General features: G+C 34.0%; 1 pseudogene; it reads left to right on the top strand.

Annotated features, from left to right (window-relative positions):
- Positions 1-15,580, top strand: part of LOC125645517 (uncharacterized) — a 50,851-nt pseudogene that overhangs the window by 796 nt on the left and 34,475 nt on the right.

Genomic DNA, 15,580 nt, shown 5'->3' with positions numbered 1-15,580 from the left:
ATCATGCTGAAGTTATCAATATAGTCTACATGGATTTTATGAAAGCATTCGATAAAGTGCCACACAGGAGATTATTGTCAAAGATGAAAGCTTACGGAATAAGTGACTGTCTATGTAATTGGGTTGAGCATTTTCTACCTGAACGTAAACATTGTGTGCAAGTAAATGAAGTAAAATCGGATTGGCACAAAGTTACAAGCGGGATTCCACAAGGGTCAGTTATTGGGCCAGTATGTTTCATGCTACAGATCAGTGACCTGCCGGAATGTGTGTCCTCAGATGTCTTCATTTTTGACGATGATACCAAAATCTTCAAAGAAATAGTCAGTAATAGCCATGGCGAGGACATACAAGAAAACCTGGATAAGTTGTTTGATTTTAAAAAACTTGGCTCCTTAAGTTCCATCCAGACAAATGCAAAGTGTTTTCAATGAAAGGTGAAGATAACGAACAGTGATCCATCTCATAACTCCTTTAAGCAATACAAAATAGAGAGTAGTTTTAGAAATTTTGATCTAGGACAGGTGGATTTTAGATACGAGGACCACAGCGACATCAACCTACCTAGAGCTTTCTCTGATTTTACCAACAAGTTTGTAGTTATCATTGACAAACATGCTTCAATGAAAAGGAGAAAAAATCTTACAAACCAAGTCCCTTACACGAATAAAACACTACGGAAAGCCATTTACAAGAAGAGATGCTGCATAATAATACCAAAAGTGCAAAAACTAGGAGGCCTACAGAAGAGCCCAAAGAAATTACGTTACCAAGACAACGAAATAATCAGTAAATGCTTACTCCCTTGAAAGATGTACAGTGGACTTAAATGTAAAGACTTTTTGTCTACCATTAAACCTTTCTTAATGAACAAAGGCAGTTGTTTTCAGAAATAGACAGTCTTATCAGAAAAAGATATCTTGGTTACCTGAACAGACTAAACTCACGGAAATATTCAATAACTTCTTTGTAAATGTGACCCAAAACATTGAAATCACACATGTAAAATCCCGTGGGGATTCGAGTTAGAATAGGTCCTCAGTACCCCCTTGCTTGTCGTAAGAGGCGACTAAATGGGGCGGTCCTTTGGATGAGACCGCAAAAACCAAGGCTCTGTGTCACAGCAGGTGTGGCACGATAAAGATCCCTCCCTGCTCAATGGCCATAAGCGCCGAGCATAGGCCTAAATTTTGTAGCCCTTCACCGGCAGTGGTGACGTCTCCATATGAGTGAAAAATTCTCGAGAGGGACGTAAAACAATATTCAATCTATCAATCACACGTGTAAATATTGACAATAACCACCGAATTATAAAGGCTATTGGTGACAATTTTCCATAACTCGGGGACAGATGATTCCATTTTAAACCTATAAATGAATGAAGCGTTTGCTAAGAAACATATAAGTAACATAAACATTAAAAGGTTACAGGTGTACATAAGAATTTTCCCCTTGGTACTGCATCTTGCAAAGCCTATTATTGCCAAACCACCGACAAAACTTGTAAATATGTCCTTGACTGACTTCCTCTGTCTTTCCAGACTTCTTGAAAATCTCATATGTGCCCCCCCCCCCCTACACAAGAAAAACAGTGTACTAGATAAGAGAAATCATAGACCAGTAAGTGTTTTATCAGAGATATTCATTTCAAAATTAAGGATTATCTCCCTCATGCATAGCTCTTATCCTTGGACGAATTTGGCTCCACTTGTTTTTGGCTATATTTAGATCTAAAACTTCATAGTTATTTCGGATTTCAAACATTTCGAATGAGCATCACTGAAGAGATATTATTTGTCGAAATGCGCATCTGGTGCATCAAAATTGGTACCGTAGAAGTTTTACAATATGCCTAGGATCTTTGAAAACGCTATCAACACTCAATTATCAGCCTATTTTGATGACTTTTTCCATCCCTTTCTAGCAGCTTTTAGATCAGGCTTTGAATGTCAGTCTACCCTTTTAAGAATTACTGAGGATTGGAAGAGAGCACTTGATGTATGCCGCTGCTATCCTAATGGACTTATCTAAGGATTTTGACTGTCTCCCTCACAACCTCAGTCTGCTCAAACTAAAACCTTATGGTCTCTCTCCACCCGCAGTACTAGATATCTTACATAGCTACCTATAGTGTAGAAAACAATGTCTCAAAATTGGCAAAAATATAAAGTTCCTTTCTTGATATTTTCAAGGGGGTACCACAGGGCTCTATACTCGGATTAGTAATGTTTGATATTTTCATTATTGATATTCCTTATTTTGTTGAAAATACCACATCTCATTAATATTCTACACGACTGCAACGGATATTTCAATCAAATAACTTCAGAATAAGGTGAAACGTTTTAATTTAACATTTATACCATATATCTGCACTCAAATTCATATAAAGTTTTTAGCTCATATATACCCTTAAAGACCCAGCAATGTAAAACTTTGCGGATTGTAACACCCTACCCCATTCTGATTTTGTTTTCAACAATTGTATTGATATACTTGAAAGGGAAAGTGGTATTCTCATGGACGGGTTTTCAGCAAACAAAATGCAGGCCCACCCAGAAAAAAATTCAAGCCATCTCCCTCGGTAGAAAGACAAATGATAAAACATATCTTTTAACTCTTGCCTGTGAAGAAGTGAAGCTCTTGACGTTACTATTGATTTTAGTCTAAATTTTAATTCCCATATTTCAAATATTTGCAAGAAAGCAGCTCGTCAATTAAATGTACTAAAGCGGATAGGGAAACTTCTTTATAGGTTGGATAAACTCACCTTCTACTTTTCTTTTATAATGACAAATATTAGTTACTGTCCTCTGGTTGAAAATTCGAGGCAATACAAGAGCGAGCTCTACCATTTATTTATGAAGACCGTATTTGTACTTACAACCAACTCTAAGTTAAATGAAATCTTCCCTCACTGAAAACCAGGATTATAAGAACCATGACCCTTGGAGTTTTTAAGTTGTAAGTAAGCAGTCTCCTGTTTATGCAGGACTTGGTGCAGCTAAGAAATTCAAACAACCATTTCAGATACCAAAAAGACTCTGAAACTACATAGACCAGGGACTACTAGGTATGGTAAACAGTCATTCAGCTATACAGTCGCCACACTGTGGAACTCCTTACCTAACCATGTAAGGAAATCATCCACCATCAGATCATTCATTTACACTTGGAGGGGGAAACTGTAGATGCAGGTCCTGTTGAGGACACGCGGCGTGGAGACGCATGGCTGAATGAATGTTTTTTCTCTCAATTGTCTTTGGTTTGCTTCTTCGTTTTATGTAAATTTTGCAGCCGTTCATCTGCATTAAGCTGCTCAATTTTGATTGAAAGCTTTATTTTGATTTTTCTCTCCTTATTGTTCTCTTCTTAACTCTTTTTTTTTTTTTTTTTTTTTTTTTTTTTTTTTTACATACATTGTAACTGAATTATTTTTTGCCTGTAGTATATTTCTTTTATTTGAACAGCTTACAATAAAGAAATATTCAATAGATAAAGCTTAAGGTTCTTCAAAAACTCGAAAAGTAGAGACAGAAAGGTAAGATAAAGTGCCTGTGTGGTACATCCCCATATATCCCAGCTTTGTTGCGAGGGGATATATCTGTACAGTACATTCCTATTTACAAGAATTTCTTTCTTCAGTAAAGCATGGTCACCATCCATGCTTTCTCTTTTAATTCTAATGTTGTGGAGACATCGGAGCCAATGTACGTAAAACTCGCACACGTACACATGAAACGGAAAGTACATTTATTCTTATATCGCTCAATAATTAAATCCCTGCAGAGAGATAGATGGATAAATGTAACTTTTAGAAGAAGGCTTAAAATACATGTCGCAGGATTTTAACAAATTAGATCGATGTTGGACTGGCGAAGCAAAGCACAGAGGTTTGTATTGTGCTGGATATATTGCAAAAGATGAAATTAACGGTGTTTTTATTGTTTTCCCTGCTCTCGTATGTTAGATCAAGTCATTTCAGAGGAGGATCAATCTCATGGAAACCAACAGCATCACCTCAAGAGGTGGAATTACGTATATTTAGTGAACTTCTGTTGATCAGTTTTGTCGTTTGCTAAATTTGAGAGGAAATACTTTTTATCACGTTTCAGTTAATTTAATCTGAGGTAGTTTATAGAAAAATAATTGATACTATAATCGAAATTAAAGTGAAGCAAATATTTGTGTTGGATTGTGTGTTTAAGAGACCAATGAACTGGATTGATCTATTATTGACAGTGGATTATACAGAACATAAAAGCTTTACATAATTTGTACACAAGACTCAGTTAAACTATAACTACTGAACACGGAAGAAATGTCACAAGAAATAAAAGCTTATTATGCACTTAAAAGGTTACAAAATGATGTCCTTCGTGTAATTTTTGTACTGGTCTAGACTATAATTCTAATGGAAACAAAGGATGAAATGAAATGGCTATACATAAACGGCCTTGAATATATTTATAAAAATAATTTTTCTTGTTTCATGTTAAAATTTACGTGGTTCAACTCATTTTAAAACATTTGTATTTTTATTATTTAAATGTTGCATGGTGCATAAATTCGTCATAAACGGTATATAAATCTGAGTTTAAAGACAGAGCTTGACCTATTTGAAAATCCAGTGGTAGTGCAGTTAAGAAATTTGATGTTGGGTGATGACGCTTATGGCTGCAGTCAAGTTTAAAATAAGTTCCATTATGCTGATAATAGATGAACTATAGAACGTGTGTTACTCAGCTAAAGGAGTGAATCATCAGTCAAATAACATTACAAAAGTAATACAATCAAAATTCTCCTTATTTTGATCAAAGAACAAAATTTAAAAAGTAATAGACAATTCTCTGATCACCCATGTTATTATGTAAGAGGTTAATTAGACTTCACACCTCAGCATTAATTATGGTACTATACCTACTCGGTAATCATTCAGAGGACATGTGTTACGGTCTTTTGTAAGCAAAATTGGGTAAAACAGTTCTGAATGAATTTTCGATGTTAGTGAAATGCAAATAGAGGTAATAAAACATTAGCTCTTGCACAGGGATTGGAGTTATCACTCTCAAGTTGATTTATTACTATGTATGTATCACAGATAACAACGACAGGCAATCACACCACCCAAGTCAAGAACTCAAAACTATGGAAGAAAGATGTATGGTTTTTTGAAATCATTGACAGTTGCTTCTTCAACAAATATGGAAAACGGAAATATTCATATCTAGTTATTAGTCATCCCAAATCTTACTTTCTTAAACACCACTCTGATTCCACGCACAAGTATTCTGAAGTTGAAATACAAAAATATGCTAGAGTTTCTCATTGACAATATCTTCGTGGTCTTTGGTGACCAGGTCTTCCAACAGTCTTTCGGAATCCCATGAACACTAAATGTGCTCCTTTGTTAGCTGACCCGTTTTTATATTCAAATGAAGCAGAATTTATTCAGAAACTTCTACGTGAGAAGAAAAATCTCTTGCTATGGTCCTCAATTCGACATTTAAATATATCGGGGACGTTTTGTCTATTAAAAATAAAAACTTTCCTTCATATGTCGATTCGATATATCCTTGTGAGCTCGAAATAAAAGACACCACAGAGTCGTCCACTTCTGCTTCATACTTAGATAATTTATTAAAAGTAGATATTAACGGCAAACTAAAAACTCAACTTTATGATAAGCGTGATGATTGCAGCTTCTCCATCGTCAACTTCCCATATTTATGTAGCAATATTTCATTATCACCTGCATATGGAGTTTATATCTCTCAACTGATTCGATACGCAAGAGCTTGTTCTGCGTTTGGTCAGTTTTTAAATCGAGGCAAGCTACTGACAAACAAGTTGATGATAATGGAGTTTCAACAGTCTCGTTTAAAGTAAGCATTTCGCAAATTCTATGGTCGTTATAACGAGCTAATTTACCAATACAACCTATCATTGGGTCAAATGCTGTCTGACGTGTTTCATACCGATTGTTAGACCGTTCGTGACACACTGATTTTGACTACGGATAACTCCGTTTACCTGATCAAGATATAGGGCTCACGGCAGGTGTGAGCGGTCGACAGGGGATGCTTACTCCTCCTAGGCACCTGATCCCACCTCTGGTGTGTCCAGGGATCCATGTTTGCCAAACTATCTATTTTGTATTGCTTATGGGATTTATGATAATGATCACTGTTCGTTATCTTCACCTTGCATGGCAGGCTTTGGACAATGCTTTTACATCAAGGAGATGGAGTGACCACCGAAAAACTTGAAGCTTTGGAACATTTTCATCAAGGATAGAAATGACACAGACGTTTACCTATGAATGTGCACATGTGTAGACTGATTTTTTGTGAGAAAATGGCTACCAAATACGAAAGATGTACAATACATGGGTCATTTCTGGGAATATTTATTTGAGGAATAATCTTTTATTAATCATAGTTGCATGACAGCCATAGACCTTTGTTGTTTTTTTGTGTAAAATTTTGAATATTCAGGATTATGTAATGTACAACGTGAGGATTTTATAAGCGAAACAAATTGAAAACCAATTTATTTTGAATTTATCTTTTGGAGGCTGATATAAGTAAGTCAAACATAGCTACACTCTGTATGTCACCATGCCTGAGTTGTACAGGTAACATCCTGTGTAAACAATAACAAACAAAATCACGCACACTGGCTGTCAATTTTGAATTTCAAATAAAAATATATGCCCTGCTTCACATTTCCCCCTGAAAAATACAGCTTAGCAAACATTTTACAGCAAATTCAATTTATGTCCAGAGGTGCACATTTACAAGAAAAGCATGTCTGGCAAAATTCTGATTATAAACTTTAGTATTTTGATATTTGTAAATAATTCTCTGCAATCTGAATATAGTCCAAAATTCAAATCTACCACCAAATTTCTCATTGGCTGCTATTTATACTCTGATACCTGCCTTAAAGCTTGCATTTTCCCCATTAGCTGAAATTTTATATGCGTGTGGCCCCGTGCGACCATACTTTTACAGATCTGAAAATATATGGGCGATAGTAGGTACAGTTAAATCATTTAGGCTATGTTTATATCTTATCAAAAAGTTTTTCATTTTGTATGGCAATAGTTGTACCCCATATTGATACTTAAGAAAAAGATTAGTAATATTTTTGTTAGAACCACTCCATTATGAAATCTATTTGAACTTTATGACTTACCTGGAATAGCTCGCTCAATACAAAAGACGATATCACGTGATTCGGATGCGTTGGAACATAAACACGCCTTCAACGTCATATATACCTTAAACAGAGTATATATATATATATATATATATATATATATATATATATATATATATATATATATATATATATGATATATATGTGTGTGTGTAAATTATTTACCAATACACTAAATTTTGATAATATGTACCTAGTTATATACACGTGTACATGTATTTACCATTATCAGAAATAAATTGACGTTTCTGAATGTAAACAAATAATTGTATATTTCCATTGTTTACATCATTGGTAAAGTGGAGTTCAATTATTATCTCATCATTTGAATTCATACGTTCATTGATTATTGCTCGCAAAGATTAATTTGGTATACATGTATATCTCTTAAATTCAAATGAAGATATCTTTCATAATATACAACGATTTTATAACTCGAAAATCAATTTTTGTAAAGAGGGCAAAAAGGAGACCATTAATGCAATTGTTGATATGGTGCATTGAATCAAATAGTTGCTCTCTCTCCCCCCCCCCCCCTCTCTCAGAATTATTTCGCCCATTAGTTGGATTAATGATATCCTTAATTCAACTGAAGAGAAGAATATTTCAATTATTGCTATTATCAATTGAATTGATACGCGCATTTATTGAATTATTCCTCTCTTAAGCTGAACTGTGGCGCTCATCAATTCAATTGTTGATATCATCAATTCATTTGAGGAGAGCAACGATTCAATTACATTGTATTCCTCGTATCAATTCAGCGGAATAACTAATGCTATTATCAATTTAACCAATGCCATAATCATTCAGAATTTAATATATCTATTGCAAGCCGTTTTACTATTTATTAAAAAACGAGATATCTCTTTAACTTTGAGCGATATATCTTACTTTAAAGAGACATCTCTTAAAATTAAGAGATATCTCTCAAAGTTGAGAGATAATTCTAACCTTAACAGATATCTCTGAAAGTTGAGAGATATCTCTTAAGCTTAAGATATATCTCAAATTTCTCTTTGAATTAGAGAGATATCTCTGTGATTTTGAGAAGTATATCTTTATTTTAGAGATATATCTCTTTAAAATGAAGAGATCTCTCTTTAAGATAAAGAAATATCTCTCAAAATCAAAGAGATATCGTTATAAGATTTTAAATAAAAAAAAAATCTCTTAAAACAGAAAAGGTATCTCTTTCCGAATTCAAGAGATATATTTCTCTAACTGAAAGAGATATCGCTCATGATTTTTTAAAAAATATTCTTAAATGCATGCGGAATGATCCCCAAAACGGAAGTGCGCCAAAATTGTGTTACATGGCAAAAGTTCGAAGTGAAGAGATGCAGGCTTTCGATCTTATACATATACATATTTTTTATTTACTCTGTCAAACAAATCTACTTGATCTATGTTTAACACGGTAGAGACAACCTCCTCTGCATGTTCAGCCATTTTGATCATGTGTACTTATTATGTTATACAAAACGCGCAGGTCCTTTGTCCTTTGCAGGACCATTGTATTCAATTTGTTAAGGTCATGTCTTTAAGAGATATCTCTTAAAGATATATCTCTATTAAATTTCATAAAAGAGATATCTCTATAACATTAAGAGATATCTCTCAAATTAAAGAGATATTTCTTTAAGTTTAAGAGATATCTCTTTTTCGAATAAATAGTAAAACGGTTCGCCATAGACATGATTAATTATTCGAAGATATCTTTACTCGAATTTGTTGCGTGTATCAAATGAATTAATGGTATCTTTAAATAATTAAAATTGTCTTCAATTATTTCAGTTGATGCTAATTTTTCGCTCCGTAGTAATAGGAAAAGCAGAAGCACGTGGGTGAAATTAAGCTTGGCCATGAAGTCTTTCAAGGATGTAACTGCATAATTCCTGTCTGAGGTAGCGCAGGCTCAGTGGTTAAAGATCTCTCTTCGTGACTGCGGGGAAGTTGAGAGCACGACACCAGCTCGTATTTTGAACGTGTCAAACATTAAAAATAAAAAATGTAGTCACTGCGCCTTTGTCAGACACTCAGCGTGTTGAAATGAGAGTTACTAGTCTTTTGGATGCTGAAGCCCAGAGTTACAGCAGAGTTTACCTTGAGTGCCATGGATAAGTACTTCACCTACAGCTGGTGACATCTCACAATGAGTGAAACATTATGCAATGGAAGTAGCATATATGAAATAATATTGATAATAAAAACTTCCATTCCTTAAAAGTCTGGGAAAAGTGTGAGATTGCTATCAACCGGAAATCTATATTACGCCTTATCAACAAATGTTGTATTACATTTGTGACAATTTTAAATCCATTGTATCTCCGATAAAAAGGAGGGGAACTTTTTGAAAAAGCACAATGTAAGGGGGATTACTCCCAGCACAAAGAAACAAATACATATAGCATAATATTAATTTTGAGAGAATTCATCTCATTTTCAATGACATCTTTTATTTTTCATTTTGACAATGATATGCTCTCTTTTTTAAGTCATAGTAAGCACGTCTTTTCATATAGTACAAAACTCATTTGAACAGCTTACAATAAAGAAATATTCAATAGATAAAGCTTAAGGTTCTTCAAAAACTCGAAATGTAGAGACAGAGAGGTAAGATAAAGTGCCTGTGTGGTACATCCCTATATATATCTCAACTTTGTCGCGAGGGGATGTGTATGTACAGTACATTACTATTTACAAGAATTTCTTTCTTCAGTAAAACATGGTCACCATCCATGCTTTCTCTTTTTAATTCTAATGTTGTGGAGACATTGCAATGTATGTAAAACTCGCGCAGGTACACGGGAAACGGAAAGTATATTCATTCTGAAATCACTCAATTATTAAATCCCCGCAGAGAGCGCGAGTAATAAATGTAATTTTGAGAAGAAAGCTTAAAATACATGTAGCAGGATTTCAACAAAATTACATCGATGTTGGGACTAGCGAAGTAAAGCACAGAGGTCCGCATTGTGCTGAATATATTGCAAAAGATGAAATTAACGGTGTTTATATTGCTTTCCCTGCTCTCGTTTGTTAGATCAAGTCATTTCAGAGGAGGATCAATCTCATGGAAACCAACAGCATCACCTCAAGAGGTACAATTACGTATAATTACTGTACTTCAGTTTGGCATATTGATCAGTTTTGTCGTTGACTAAATTTGAGAGGAAATACTTTCAATCACATTTTGCTTAATTTAATCTGAGGTAGTTTGATAATAAAGAATTGATAATATTATCGAAAATTATAATGGGAAGCAAATATTTGTGTTGGATTGTATGTTTAAGAGACAATTGAACTGAATTTATATATATATATATATATATATATATATATATATATATATTACAGTGGTTTACTGTAATTAAAATACATTATATATTTTTTAAAACATAATTTGTACGCGAGGCTCAATTAAACTATAACCATTGAACCTGAAGAAATGATACAAGAAGCAAAATATCATTTTGCACTTAAAAAATTACAAAATTATATCCTTCGTATAATGTTGTATACTTGTCTAGACTATATATATTTCTAATGTAAAACTTATACGGTACCAATTTTGATGCACCAGATGCGCATTTTGACAAATAATGTCTCTTCAGTGATGCTCAAGCCGGAATTTTGGAAATTCGAAATAACAATCAACTTGTAAGAGCTAAAAGAAAAACTAGAGTGGCAAAACCTGCAGCCAAATTCGTCCAAGGATAAGAGTTTTGCATGAGGGAGATGTAATCCTTAATTTTGAAACGAATTTCTAAATTTTATCCCAGCAATTAAATATACATCCGTATTTTCAAGCTAGTAACGAATTACTTAGCTACTGGGCTGTAGAGACCCTCGGGGACTAACAGTCCACCAGCAGAGGCCTCGATCCAGGGGTCGTAATGTAAAACTTATACGAAACCATGTAAACAAATTTCGAAAATCCTTAAAATCTTGCAGCGATAGTACTTGAGCTTTTATTTGATATTTCTTTCATCTCATTGTTTAAAAAATATGTAAGAAATGAGCAAACATTTAACATGAATATAACTATTTTATCAATGGTGAGCAAACATTTAACATGAATATAACTATTTTATCAATGGTTTGTAGCTTTAATACTGTCTTTGATAAATCCATCCGTCAGAACTACATACAGAATAGTACGTAGAACAAACTTTGTTAGGGTAATCCGTAAAAACATCTCTGGGTGAAGACAAAACAAACTTATTTTTCACTGAAATATTCAACAGTAACGTACATGAAAACTTCGGCATTTTTTGGGGTTGTATCTACCTCACCGTATACAATCCCACAGTAGAAGTGCGGATTGCAAGTGTATTTTACAAGGTAAGTTGACATATCTACCTTTGTTAGATCTACAGAGATAAAACTAGTCTTATATTAACATACGACGGTACACAGTGATATCCCCGCGTACTCTCACTCTTTCACCACCTTGCAGTTCGTACTAGAAATACGTGACACTTTAATTCGGCAACCACACGCAAGGATACAAGTTCGATCGATAGTTGGTGAAATTTTCAATTATTCTACCACTTCATATAATATAACTAAAGCCATATAATGCTGTAGCAGATACTTTTACGATTTCCGAAATTTCACGTCAAATAAACGGTGAAAACTTCAAGTTTAGTGTGTCCCACTCGGCGGTACATCTTTCGGTGGAGGTAGGGGGAAATTAACCAACCATTGTGATGAATTTAAGAAAGTGTCATTTGGATTTGAAATGAATATTAAATCATCTTTGCATTGATAACGAACATATTGTAGTCATTCTTTGCTTTGCAATTGTCTTTTTTATTATATAGCTAATAAATAGTATATTATAAAATATGCATAAAATCTAGAGAATGTCAGCGTTCAATATCCTGAGAATTTATTGAACGTTAACTTTGCATTGCGTAAATTGTATGCGCCCGAAATATTCCGAGTATGAGCGTTCAATATTGACGTTACCGTAGCGACGTAATTAAGTCAAAATGGCAGACGACGGTCCTCCGAATCTGACAGAGCCGGTATTTGATATTTACTTAAGCAAAATGCTTTACTGTACATAAATTATGTCCCCATTTACAAAATCAGTTAGCTTCATGCATTAATGACGGGTTAAATATTGAACAGTTAAGAAATGTATGTGTTATTGCACACCTTCACCTTAGATGTCAATATTGATGAATTCTTGTCTATTTTGGAGTAGTTTGAGTGAAAAGAGATATAATTTAACAACTAAATACTTTAGCTATATAATAAAAGGGTTATTGAACTTGTATAGGTGAATATTGGCACTCGTTGGCTGTCAAGATACACTCGCAAGCTAAAATAATAAAGAGTCAAAATATCAATGGTTACAATTTCAAATACTTCATAGAATAATTCCTACCAATAATTATCTTTTCAAACTTAAATTAATAGACTCCCCCATTTGTACATTTTGCAAAAGTAACATAGTAACACAATTAGCTTGTCCGATCTCTAACTTTCATACTTTTTGGTGCATCTTTGTGAGACTTACATAGCATGATTACATCCAAAAGAGGAAGGTTCCTATTTGTTTTGAAAGCTTTGTGAAACTTACATAACATGATCACCTCCAAAAGAAGACGGCGCCTATTTGTTTTGAAGTCAAAAGGTCAAAGTCACTTTGTCACTAAATGCCATAGGTTTGAGCTTGTCAGGTCTCTAACTTTCATACTACTTGGTGCGTCTTTGTCAAAGGTCAAGGTCTCTTTTTCACTATATACTGTAGCTTTGAGCTTGCCTCTAACTTTTATACATGTACTTGCTGGTGCATGTTTATTAGACTTTAAATGCTGATGGCATTCAAGAATCATGTTGCTTTTGAAATCCAAAGGTCAATGGTCAAGGTCATTATCACACTAAATACCTATTGCGGCCATTCAAAGCTTCATACTTATAAACTATATTAAATATGTGCATGTTTTTACTTCGTGAATGCAAGCGTGCATAATTTTCCAAACTGCAACTCGGCCAAATGCATCTTTGATGGAAATTAAATTTAGTTCAATCAGATTTGATTTTAACTGCATGAAGAAACAGTGTACTTTTGTTACACCAACAGAAAAGAAAGTTACAATATACACGTACTCCAAAATAAAAAAGGCTGCAATGATACATGTAGCAACAAAAAAGTGAATAGGCACTTCCCTTTATAGAACTGGAAAAAACTATGTAGAGTCTTTGCACCAATATCCAGTTACCATTTGCATGAAATACATATTGCAAAGAGAGACTGGGGAGATTGTGTTTTACATTGTAATAGAGGAAGTCAGATTGATAGTGTACTCATTGTTATTGGAGGCTCGAGTACCATAGCCCATGCTTTTACTTCTTTTCCCACGTCTGAGAGTAAAGAATATTTAAAGATTTAATACATTTTCACTAGAGAGCCATATTGCCCCCCCACCCCAAGGCCTAAACCCCTGACCAAGGGGCCTTGAATTTCACAAGTTTAGTAAAGGGATTCATGGAGATAGTGTATTTGGTTTTTCTCCTACATGTGTGGAGTAGAGAGTATTTTTGAAAAAATTGGCATTTTGTTGTTGCAGCTTTTGGTGCCACCCATGAGGCCCTGGGGGAGCTAAGATAAGAAATTTCACAATTTATATTTCTCTTATCCTACAGAATCTTCACATCAATAATGGTAACAATTGTTAATTTTCAAGAAGTTAGAAATGTAAAATCGTTAACGGACGATGACCACGACAATAGGTCACCTGAGTGACTCGTGTGATCTAAATATAGTAGCAATATGTGGTACAGACCGGTTAGAAAGAGGTTTAGAAAGTTAGGTATAGACTTTTCAACGCTAAATTCTGGTATTTTAGGAGTGGTTCAAAAGGGATTGGCCAAACAATAAAAGACACGGTATCAGTGGGTTCAACAATTTTGTATTTAAGAAAATGCAGGACCAATTTCGTATTGAAACTGTACCTTATTTCATTTTATCAAAATTACATCAATAAACAAGTGATTTAGGAGGAATTTGCCGTATCAAAAACTATTCACTTTGAGAAAATATGGCCTAGTATTCTATTTTGTTCGTACCAAAACACACATTTGAAAACTACCGCATGATATTCCTATTTACTGAAATGTGAATATTTGCATATATATCTACCTTGATATATAGATGTATAAATATAATGTTCTTGAATTATTTAATCACTTGTGTGTTTCAATGTCAGAATTGTTATCATCATCTCTATGTTTCTGATTTTGGAGTTGTTTGAAAGCAAACATTTATTTGTATGATTTGCCATATACACAGTGAACAACCTTGGGAGTTCTGTGCTTGCTTTTTACATGGTGTGATAATTGTTTTGGTTTACGAAAGTTTCATTGCAATTTGTCACGTTTGAAATGCTTAGTCTTCTTAACGCTGCAAGACATTTCGTGAGTGTTTACATATTTGAAGAGTCTACAGCATTTAGAGTACATTTTCTTTACATTACAATGTCTCTTGGCATGTCTTTCCAAAACGTATTTGTCTTTAAATTCTTTTCCACATTGCTTACAATTTGCACTAATTATAAGTGATTATACTTGATATGATTATAAAGGTCACGTTTAAAAGAAAAATGTTCGCCACAATGTGAACAAAAGTTTTCCTTTTGATCGAGACGTCTTAAATGATCCAACAAGTAATATTTTGTATTGAATTTTTCCCACGGTGGTCGCTGATGAATGACATTTTCTGTGGCTGTTTGAATTTCTTTTCAAAGAGTAATGTTTTCCACAACCTAGGGTTTCAAATACCTCCTCAACGACATCAATAAGTTGTTGTCTAATTCACCCTCCATCTTACAATGTAAAAAGAGCATTAATTTCAATAATTCAGAAAAGTTTAATCGCTCAATTATCTAGTTATAGTACGCAGCATTAGAGGAATTACAGTTAATGCCTATTTGAACAGAGATGATCGAGAAAGCGCAAATAAGATTCATAATTTTTTAAACACCGAAAAGGCCAAATATTTAGACGATATCCTCAGCGATGTATAGGGTAGTTTCGAAACAGAATCAATTCCCCCTTTTTACCAAACTCACTCTTAGAAATTACGTTAAAAGAATGTTGGTCTTAAAAACAGTCAAGAACTGAATTATGCACATCAGATAATAAATAAGTATATTTTATACTGTATATGCTGAATTTTTACAAATTTTAATAACATCATTTCATATTCGATCCTTTTGTATATGAAAGGTGAAGATAACGAACAATGATCAATCTTACAACTCCTATAAGCAATACAAAATAGATAGTTGGGTAAACACGGACCCCTAGGCACACCAGAGGTGGGATCAGGTGCCTAGGA

Source organism: Ostrea edulis, chromosome 6 (genome assembly GCF_947568905.1).
Source record: "Ostrea edulis chromosome 6, xbOstEdul1.1, whole genome shotgun sequence".
Taxonomy (NCBI): Eukaryota; Metazoa; Mollusca; class Bivalvia; order Ostreida; family Ostreidae; genus Ostrea; species Ostrea edulis.
The sequence above is the reverse complement of the archived record's forward strand: the minus strand, read 5'-3'. Positions and strand labels throughout refer to the sequence as shown.